This window comes from Eublepharis macularius, chromosome 2 (assembly GCF_028583425.1).
Source record: "Eublepharis macularius isolate TG4126 chromosome 2, MPM_Emac_v1.0, whole genome shotgun sequence".
NCBI lineage: Eukaryota > Metazoa > Chordata > Lepidosauria > Squamata > Eublepharidae > Eublepharis > Eublepharis macularius.
This window is the reverse complement of record NC_072791.1, coordinates 18,689,894-18,700,564: the sequence shown is the minus strand read 5'-3', so window position 1 is coordinate 18,700,564 and position 10,671 is coordinate 18,689,894. Positions and strand designations below refer to the sequence as shown.

At 44.2% G+C, this 10,671-nt stretch overlaps 1 non-coding gene across 1 annotated transcript; it reads right to left on the bottom strand.

The window, feature by feature from the left end:
- Positions 1-2,922: 2,922 nt before the first annotated feature.
- TRNAA-GGC (transfer RNA alanine (anticodon GGC)) lies at positions 2,923-2,994 on the bottom strand. Its single transcript has one exon. It is a non-coding gene; the product is annotated as a tRNA-Ala (tRNA).
- Between the last annotated feature and the right edge of the window lie 7,677 nt (positions 2,995-10,671).

The window sequence follows — 10,671 nt, the reverse complement described above, 5'->3', positions numbered from 1 at the left end:
CCGAACTATGGACTACTTCCATAGTTGCAAGTATTGACCAAATACTGATGTGGTGGAAATGCTATCTGAATTCAATGAGCTGACCCACTCATGGAAGTATCTTTATGCAAGGGTTGAAGGTCTTCCCCCACTTCCTTCTCTTCCCAGCAAAGCTGATGGAAGAGGCAGCTTCACCAACAGGAGAGGCAGGAAGGATGATTTTGCTCCCTTTTCCCTTCTCATTTCAACCCATTTGTCCAGGCACTGACTACACCCAGACTTGCTACATCAGATTTCTTCTAACCATATCCTGAAACCCAGAGCATTTGTGTGAAACCGTGAAGTTGCATTATACCGAGTCAGAATACCAGGTGTCCAATCTTGCTGACTCTCAGTGCTATTGGCTCTCCAGGTTGTCAGAAAGAGGTCTTTCACATCACTGACTACCTCATCCTGTAACTGGAGGTGCTGGGGATTGAACCTGGGACCTTCTGCATGCAAGGCATGTGCTTTACCACTGAGCCACAGCCCTTCAACCAGCCACAGCATTTACATTTAATATTATCCCTGAACAAACATGCTCCCTAACAATAAAGCCCATGCTTCAAAAGGCCAAACTATACAATATGATTTTTTAGTGTGAATCCGGATCTGACTCCCCACAGCCACACAGCGGCTGTAAGGAAAGATGTTTTTTTTAAAGTCTGCAGGGTTCCTGCTTTCCTCCCATGCCTCTTTTCCTAAGACAAAATAGTCCTTGGGCAAGTTGGTGGTGGAGAGTGCCCTCAAGTTATAGTTGATTTATGTCGACCTCTGGTGGGGTTTTCACGGCAAGAGACTAACAGAGCTGGTTTGTCTTTGCCTGCCTCTGCAACCCTGGTCTTCACTGGAGGTCTCCCATCCAATTACTAACAAAGACTAACTCTGCTTAGCTTCTGAGACCTGACGAGCTCAGGCTCACCTGAGCTATCCAGGTCATGGCTCCTGGGGGAAGTTATATGCCCAATTTCAGAGCTGCAGGTGCAATATTCTGGGCATGTGCAGCTGCAAAACTGGGCAAATAACTTGCTCCCCCTGGACTGTTTCAGTTCGAAAACCAATGTAGGGGTGGGGAGGCAGGAGCTCCCTACCCCCCCTCCTTGGAATTGGGTCCCACGAACTTTTAAAATACCATTCCCCCAGCTGCTTTGTAGCTGCAGGGAAAATAAATAAGTAGTGGGAATGCAGCCCCTACTCATTAAAAACTGTATTGTGTAGTTTGGCCCTAAACATTATGACCTTTTATTATACAGGTTGACCACTCATTAAAGGGGTCGGTGAGTATGGGAAACTCCACATCCAGCCCCCAAGGAAAATAGACCACATTCTGATGACACACAAGCCAGTGACCCCCGGCTTCTACGATAACCAACAACCCTCATGGATAAATCAGTGCGGGCCTGATCTACAAGGCTTGGTGCTATTCCCACTTCCCTGATAGCTCTGTCTCGCTGTCTCTCCCAAATCCCCCACAGGGCAAGCAAAACTGTATCCTCCGATTTTTTTGCAAAGGATGAGTGATGGGCCAGCACATTTTTAGCTATGGCTTCATGATCCCTTTCAGGCCATTCATTATTCTGTCTGACATTAGCAAGGCTCTCAAGTTGATTGTTTCACAATAAATGATAGATTTCTTCTCCTCCAAAGAGCTCATTAAGACATGTTTTATTATGAGGAAACTTGCTGATTAATCAACCGTCCATTTTCTTTCAAGAGCATTGTTTCCCCAGGATATGTTGCCTTCCCATCTTTGAAAATATTACCATTTTCCCCAAAACAAAAGAATGCCTTGATGTCAAAGATGGTTTTTCTAATTTATTCAACCCAATACAGAGATGTCTGTGGAAATGTTAAGCCCTGGGATTTTAAATAAAAGCAGACAAAAGAACTCCTCTGATGTATCACTGTCATGATTAGAAGGCAGAAAACTGGAAGAGAAAGCAAATAACAGCTTTGCAGTTTGGAAAAACAAAATATTTGTGCTGAAATCCCCCATTCCTCCGCAGGAGATAAATTCTAGTCACTTCCTTGTCTGCTGCATACCAGGGAAGAGGAATAGCAAGGTATTGATTTCAGAAATTTTGAAACTTTATTGCATCCTTTATATTATGTTACCTTGTCCATACTGCATTGCGCAAACCTAACTAAGATCGGGCACCACCGGATACATGAACCAGAAACTACAAACAAATTCCGGTGTACAGGAACTACAAGGTTCCACAATCTCTTAAGAAACTTTTGTATATTTTTATGTTATTTTAAAGTGCAAAGTGCTAATATTGTGTATACAATAAACAATACAATTAAGAACAGTCAATGTGCAAACTAATCCAACTGGTAAAGTTCAACCATATGCATATAAGTCCAACTGGACTTATATGCATATGGTTGAACTTTACCAGTTCAACTTATACCAACTTTACCAGTTCAACTCATACCAACTGGACTTATATGCATATGGTTGAACTTTACCAGTTCAACTTATACTTTACCAGTTCAACTTATACCAACTGGACTTATATGCATATGGTTGAACTTTACCAGTTGGATTAATTTGCACATTGACTGTTCTTAATTGTATTGTTTATTGTATGCACAATATTAGCACTTTGCTCTTTAAAATAACATAAAAATATACAAAAGTTTCTTAAGAGATTGTGGAACCTTGTAGTTCCTGTACACCGGAATTTGTTTGTAGTTTCTGGTTCATACTGCATTGTGACCTGGTTTTCATTATCTAATTTCTGTAATCCAGTTTTTGCATTGTTTATTATGTCACATGAAGTTGCCTTATACTGAATCTGACCCTTGATCGCAGTCAGTATTCTCTACTCTGACTGGCAGCAGCTCTCCAGGGTATCAGGCGGAGGTCTTTCATATCACCTACGACCAGATCATTTTAACGGGAGATGCTAGGGATTGAACCTGGGACCTTCTGCATGCCAAGCAGATGCTCTACCACTGAGCCACAGCCCCTCCCTGAGATGCCTTATACTATTTTTATTGCATTTTCTTCTCATTTTGTCTCATTTTATAGCATCGTTTATTGTCTGTTGAATACTGTTTCTACTGCATTGCTTTTAAAAAATTCATAACCCAACTTGAGTCCAAGTGAGAAAAGTAAACTATAATTAAATGAAATGGAACAAGGTACCCTAAAAAGGAGCCCAGTGGTGCAGAGTGGTAAGCTGCAGTACTGCAGCCCAAGCTCTGCTCATGACCTGAGTTCGATCCTGGCAGAAGCTGGGTTCAGGTAGCTGGCTCAAGGTTGACTCAGCCTTCCATCCTTCCGAGGTCGGTGAAATGAGTACCCAGTTTCCTGGGGATAAAGCGTAGATGACTGTGGAAGGCAATGGCAAACCACCCCATAACAACAAAAACAACAAAGTCTGCCAAGAAAACGTCCTGATGCGACGTCCCCCCATGGGTCAGTAATGACTCGGTGCTTGCACAGGGGACTACCTTTACCTTTAAGGTACCCTAAAGACGGGTTGGGGCAGGACCACGCAAGGAAGTGGGGGCAAACGCACTTTTCAGTGTTGCCTCTGCCAAATTGTTCTGACCAAGAGTGGTCAGTTACACATGAAACCACCACTTACTGTCTGAGTCTTGGTTTAAACATAACCATGATGGCACCTCAGGTTACCTCTGTGACTTTGTATGTGACCTAACACCTTTCTAAAACTGTGCCTGCTGCATTAGCATGCCAGAGCTGTACCCACCAGGGCTGTCTATCTGATACGAACAGAGAATGCATAATGGCTGAAGACCCATTTTAAATTGTGAAATATCACACAGGTATATTCTTCTGCCCCACTGGTGTCGTGCTTAAGTCAAACCTCATCTGTACCAGGACGTAAATTGGTTTACTTCATTTTATCCCTGCCATTCTCCCCAATGGGGACCCAAAGGTGGACTATAAATGACATAAATAAAAAAAATAGATAAAATAAAAATGACTTATATCTCCCCTCCTTCATTTTATCCTCACAACAACCCTGTGCGGTAGGTTAGGCTGAAAGCATGTGACTGGCCCGAGGTCACAGATTCTAATCAGACACTCTAACCATTTTGCAACACTGGCTCTCACATGACGAGGTTGAATTCAGAAACGTTATTCGTAGAATACTAGAAGTGGTTACACTGTTTTAGTATTCACACTGGCTACCACATGTGATCAAGGACAATGTGCCCCCTAAAAACATTTTAAAAATCCCTAATGGATCACATCGGTGGCCCATCTAGTCCAGTGTAAGAAGCAGGCCTTGTTCCACCTAATGCAGAGTAAAACTTTGGTTCAGGCTTCTTGTCTTTGCAAGAAATCTCACCAGGCCTGTTTATTGGAGAAGGCACAGTCTCTGTTCATTGGCTGCACCTGGGCTGCTTTCTTCTCCTGAGAGCATGGCTTTGGGGAGATAAGTGCTTGGCGATGATCTCAGCTCTAGCTATACTCCCGAAACTTTCACAGGGCTGTGAAACCTGATTAAGAAACGAGCCCTGATTGGTTCTTTGAGTGGGCTGATGCCCCCTCCAGATTTGAAGAAGACTGCCTGTTTCTAGGCAGTTTATCACTCCAGACTAGTCTTGACCAGCTTTGCTACCTTGTAGCCATTGACAACTACCAGCTATGCAAGAAGATGCATTCCATTAAGAAGTCCTTGATGGAATGTCCCGAAAGCTTGAAGTGTTCTCCCACTGGTTTCTGGTTGTACCCTACTTGTCAGTTTAACCCACTAGTTGAATTCTAAAGTTGTATTGCCAGTTGTGCATACTCTCAACAAAGGCTGTGTTTTTACTGTGCTTTATACCGAACTCTCTTGCTCTAGCTCTCCTTCTCTCTCTCACACACACACACATTGTTGGCTCTATAAAAATGTGAAATATTAGCATCAGTAGTAACTCTGCCAGCTTTTCTCCACTTGGGGATTCATGTGAATGAAAGGTAATTCCCAGGTGTCTGTTTAGGGCAGCTTTCCAGTTATTTGAGCAACACAAAGCGCGGTCACATGGGAAGCCAAAGAGATCAGCTTTCGGAGATGATTGAAAGTGACCCATAATTCAGGTCGTAACTTACAAGCCTGGGACAGAAAGATTCATGAACTCAGTGACATTTCATTAGATTTCACAAGCTAGTAAACAGCACCGGAGGTTGAAAGAGTGTGTGGGGAGGGGAGCGATGATGTCTCAATAGGTTTGGGAAATGTGCTTTCCCAAGCAGACGGAACAAGAGCTGGGCCAGACTTTGACGAGTAGTTTTGGGATAGTGTATGGAGCAACAAAATGCACATTTCCAGTGTATTAGGTTTCCACACCATTTGCTTTCATGTTCAGGCAGGCAGTCTGGAAGCACACTGAAAGCACCTGTGTAGACCCATTCAGACTGGAAGATCAAGAGATCCAGTAGTGCTATGAGCCAGTTTGGTGTAGCAGTTAAGAACAGCAGTACTCTAATCTGGAGAACCAGGTTTGATTCACCGCTTGTAGCCAACTGGGTGACCTTAGGTCAGTCACAGCTCTTTCAGAGCTCTCTCAGCCACACCCACTTCACAGGGTGTCTGTTGTGGGGAAGGGAAGGCGATTGTAAGCCACTCCAAGACCCCTTCGGGTAGTGAAAGGTGGGGTATAAAACCAACTCTTCTTCTTCTTCGTCTTCGTCTTCATCTTCTTTTCTTCTTGGTGCGGCACCCATGGGTACTACAGTGTGCACTAATGTATTTTCTGGTTCCTTTTTGTTTCCTCCCCCAAAAGACAAAACTTGCATGAATATATTTATTTATTTATTTATTTATGTCATTTATAGTCTGCCTTTCTCACTGAGACTCACTCACACAAGACGGATTACAGAGTATGAGATTAGTACAATCAGTATCAAGTACATTTCAATACAGTATTAAGGACATTTCCATAAACAATGCCATAGGGTAGATAGATACAAGTTTTAAAGACATAGTATTAGCAAGAATCCAATACAGAGTAGAAAAAATACTGAAGCAGAACATAATCAATTCTAGGATTGACATTAGACAACATGGAGCGCAGATGGTACACAGGAGTACATATTTAAAGCAACAGATAATATGTAAGACAACATAGTGATGAAGGCTATAGTCCCTAACTCATTAGCGAAGCATCTGAGACCCCATCCTTACAATACAGCCCTCCTATTTGAGTAAAAAGCCTTTTTGAATAGTTTGGTTTTGCATCATTTGCAGAAAGCCAGGAGAGTGGGGGCTCTCCTGACCTCCTCAGGCAGGTCATTCCACAGGGTAGGGGCCACCACAGAGAAAGCCCTTGTACGGGCTGCTGTTGGTTTCACCTGTATGCAGCCTGGCACCTGGAGGAGACCCTGTTCAGATGAGTGAAGCTGCTGTGGAGGAACATAGGGAGGGAGGCTGTCCCATAGGCATGCTAGACCAAAGCCATGAAGAGCTTCCACTTGCCTTATACTGAATGAGCTCATTTGTCTGCTTTGACTGGCAACAGCTCTCAAGGGTCTCTGGAATAGGTGTGTTGCATCACTTTTTACCTGATCCTCCCTCTCTCAGCCTCTTCCCAAGAACTTGTGGAGAACACACCTGGAAGTATTTTATGCTGAGACAGGCCGCTGGTTAATGCAGGTCAGTGACCTCTACTCTGCCTGGCACTGGCTCTGCAAGGTATGTCTGGCGTGTGCACCTTTCACGAAAATGAAAGATGGGAGTGTTTTACATTACCTACTACCCAATATATTTACTAGAGATTCCAGGGAATTGAACCAGAGATCTTCTGCATGCATGCAAAGCGGATGCTCCCCAACTGCGCCATGCCTCCTCCCAAAACTTTTGTTTGCTTACTTCTTTGCAAAATTTACAGTCTGCTTTTCTGCCCTCATTAGGGCCACCAAGGCAGCTAACAGTTTTAAAACGTACATCATAAATACCCATCTTAAGAACCATTAAAACCAAACAAAACCCCATCATTTAAATGATTAAAACCACACTAAAATACACACACACACACACACACATAAACACAGCAAATAAAACTTAGGGCGGGAAGGTGGGGTCGTGCATGGAATGCCAGGTGAATCAAAAAAAGGCTTCACCTGAGGGTAGAAAATGGTAATAAAAAGGGACCAGCAAGTTTCTCTGGGAAGAGAGTTCCATAGCTTTGGTGCCTTGACCAAGTTGGGGGCAACTCGAGGTTACCCCCTACCTAACCTCAGAAGATAGTGGCACCTGAGGCACGGCCTTGGGAAATGACCATAGCCGTCAGGTAGGTTCATAAAGGAGTAGAGGGTCTTTCAGATATGCTGCTCCCATGCCATAAATGGCTTCAATATCAGCATCTTGAATAGTGCCCAGAAATAGATTGGAAGCCAAGTAGATGGGCCAAGATGGAATGATACGGTCCCTACGACCTACTCCAGTCAACTTCCTGGCTGCAGCATTCTGCACTAAGTGACATTTCCAAACATATTTCAGGAGCAGCTCCATGTAGAGTGCATTGCAATAATTTAATCCAGGTGTAATCAGGGCATGTACCACAGTGGCCAATTCTGCCCCAGAAAGGCCACAGCTGGCTAACCTGCTAAAGCTGGTAAACATTTGATTTGGATCCAAAGTGGAAGCGCCAATGTAGTGTAGTAGGTAGAGTATCAGACAAGGATGTGGGAGCCCCATGTTCAAATCTCCCATCTGCCATGGAAGCTTACTGGGTGACTTTGAGTCAGTCACACATTCTCAGCCTGATCTACCTCGCAGGGTTGTTGTGAAGATAAATGGAGGCAAGGAGAACGATGCCACCCACTTTGGGTCCCTTTAATAATAACATTTGGTTTATATACTGCCCTTCAGGATGACTTAACACCCACTCAGAGCGGTTATTATTATCCCCACAACAAAACACCCTGTGAGGTGGGTGGGGCTGAGAGAGCTCCAGAGAACTGTGACTAGCCCAAGGTCACCCAACTGGCTTCAAGTGGAGGAGTGGGGAATCAAACCTGGCTCTTCAGATTAAAATCCTATGCTCTTAGCCACTACACCAAACTGGTGTAGAAAAGTGTGGTATAAATGAAGTAAATAAATAAGTTTACAGACATATACAGTACAATCCTATGCAGAGTTACTCCAGTCTAAGCCCATTCATTCAGCAGACTTATACTGAAGTAACTCTATCTAGGATGGCACAATTAATCTCTCGTTTTTGTCATCCACTTATTCACATATATCGTTTACATATAAGTCGTTAATACACAAATAACACTGGAAAATGCATACCCTTCCCTCAAAAAAAATGGTGTGAGGAAACGGAAAGTGGTGTGAAAATAAATCAACTATGCAAGACTCCTGGGGATAGAGACAAGAAATCACCAGACAGTTCTGCCTTCCCTTACTGCCATTTGGCTTTCTGCTGGCCTTATTTACCTCATATATAGCCATGGCTGCACCTTGGCTGCTTAGCAGGAGTGATGCCAAAGAATCAGATTGGGTTGGCAGGAATATGTGAGTTGTCATGAGAACTGTCTCTCAGGAGGGGGGCATACTTATCCTGTAGCTTAAATTGGAGGCACGGGCGGCTTAGAGTTTTGAAAAAGGTTTTTGCCGCAAGAGAGTTAACTCTGGAGTTGTCTTTCAGTCTCTCCCTCTCCCACAGCAAACATCTGCTGAATTTTGATTGCAGAAGATGAGTTCTTCCACATCCATTGCTTGTTTGTTTTTTTAAGACACAAAGGGAAAAAATAAGATTCAGTGGTTGGATTTGCTCAGGGGAGAAGCAAAACTGAAACGCGGGTTCTCAGGTCAAAACAGCAGGGGTGAGAAATTCCAAATCATCTTTACCCATAATCCTCCTGTCGCCAGAAGGCCTTTCCTTCCAATCTTGAGGAGTTACTTCTCCCTTCAGAATCGGAACTTGAGAGAGAAGCCAGCCCTGAAATCTTGGTATTGTGTCTAAAACTAATTTGAGGCTCAGAGAAAAATAAATCCAGGGGGTGGAGGGGGTGGGAACAAATGAGCAAGCCAGTCTTTCAGAAAGTGGGTCTTTTTTGAAAGGCTGTTTTGATTAAAACCCCAAGGGAGGCAAACTTTAATTCCTACCGTTATATTTAGGAGGACTTCTTCATAGACAAAAATGGCAGTAATTTGAATGCTGCAGCATTGTTATGAAGAAATAGCACCCGCATGTTGGAAACTATGTAAAAAAATGAGAATCTACCTGGATCAGACCAAAGGACTAAGAGCGGGACCACAAGTGACGCCTGACACAGGTTGGACACTTGTCTGCTTCCCTCAAGTTTTGATGGGAAATGTAGGCAGCTTGGCGGAATGTTGGACAAGTGACAGTTGAAAAGTCCATTGGACAGCAGTCAGAGAGTCAAGCTGCAAGACCAGGATGCCTACATTTCCCATCAAAACTTGAGGGAAGCTGACTAGTGTCCAACCTGTGTCAGGCGTCACTTGTGGTCCCGCTCTAAGTAGGGAAGGATCTTACTCCTTAAGAGACCAGCTAGATAAGCAGTACATAATGTGGGCCCATGGGAGTCCAAGGTGTGAAGTGATGTGTTCCCTGGTGCTTGTGGGGAACAGGGGGTGGACAGGGGCAAAATTGGCATCTGTCTACATGCCAATGTCATGTCTAGGCAAAAACCCGACATGACTTCAGCATGCGCTAGAAACTCCATGGTATGATATTTCCCCCACTGTTTCTCTTGGCAGCCCAAAAGGAGATGGTGTGTAGGAGGGTCTTTTGCCAGGAGATTGTCTGCCCTCTTAGCCTGTCTACTCAGTGCCCACTTCCTTTTCTCCAAAGCAAAGAGCCAGTCCTGGATTTCTTCACCTCACTGGAGCAGAAGGGGTTTCAGAAGAGATTGGGAGGCATCCCCTTTGTGTCTTCAAGGAAAACCCCTTCAGAAACAGTTGCCTCCATCATCGGTCAGCACTTGGCTTGTATCCTCCCAACATTCTGCAATCGGCCTCAGTTCCCACGGCAGCCATTTTGTGTGCTCAGAATTCCAGCAGTACCCACCGGCTCCACAAGGTTGGAGAGTACAGCTCTAGCTGTTACTAGAAGCTCAAATCAAGATGTGAAGGCAGTAACCCTCCTGTGCAGCAACTGCTTCCAAAAGCCATTGGCGGGCCTCTCCTCTGTAAATATCTCTAACCCTCTTTGAAAGTCATCTGAACTAATGGCCATCCGTCAATACTTCTTATTGTCAGACTGTGGCTAAATAAGGCTCTCACTACAGGGTTCCCTTTAGAAGCAAACACAAGTCCATTGTTTGGAAAAGGAAACTTTACTGCAGAAAAGGTCCATTATAGTCCACTGTCCTGAATAGGAGACTCAGGATGGTACATGATCATTGTTACCAATGAAGAGCAAGCATAGGATACAGAGTAACAATACCCATCCGGATCAGCCTCCCCCCACAGTTCTCAAAACAACATCTCTCAGTCCTGGGAAGCTGCTCTCCTTCAAGGCCAATGCTTGGTGGAACAGTGTTAGACAAAACAGTCTCCTCCGGTGGGAATGCTGCCTGGGAACTGGTGCACCTGGGAAGAAAGCACTTAAACACTAGAAGCATTAGAAAATGGAGTCAGTACAGTTTAGATATACACTGGACCTGACATTCTGCCCCCCTTAAAACAGATCCCCCCCTGGTTTATATGGGTAGCG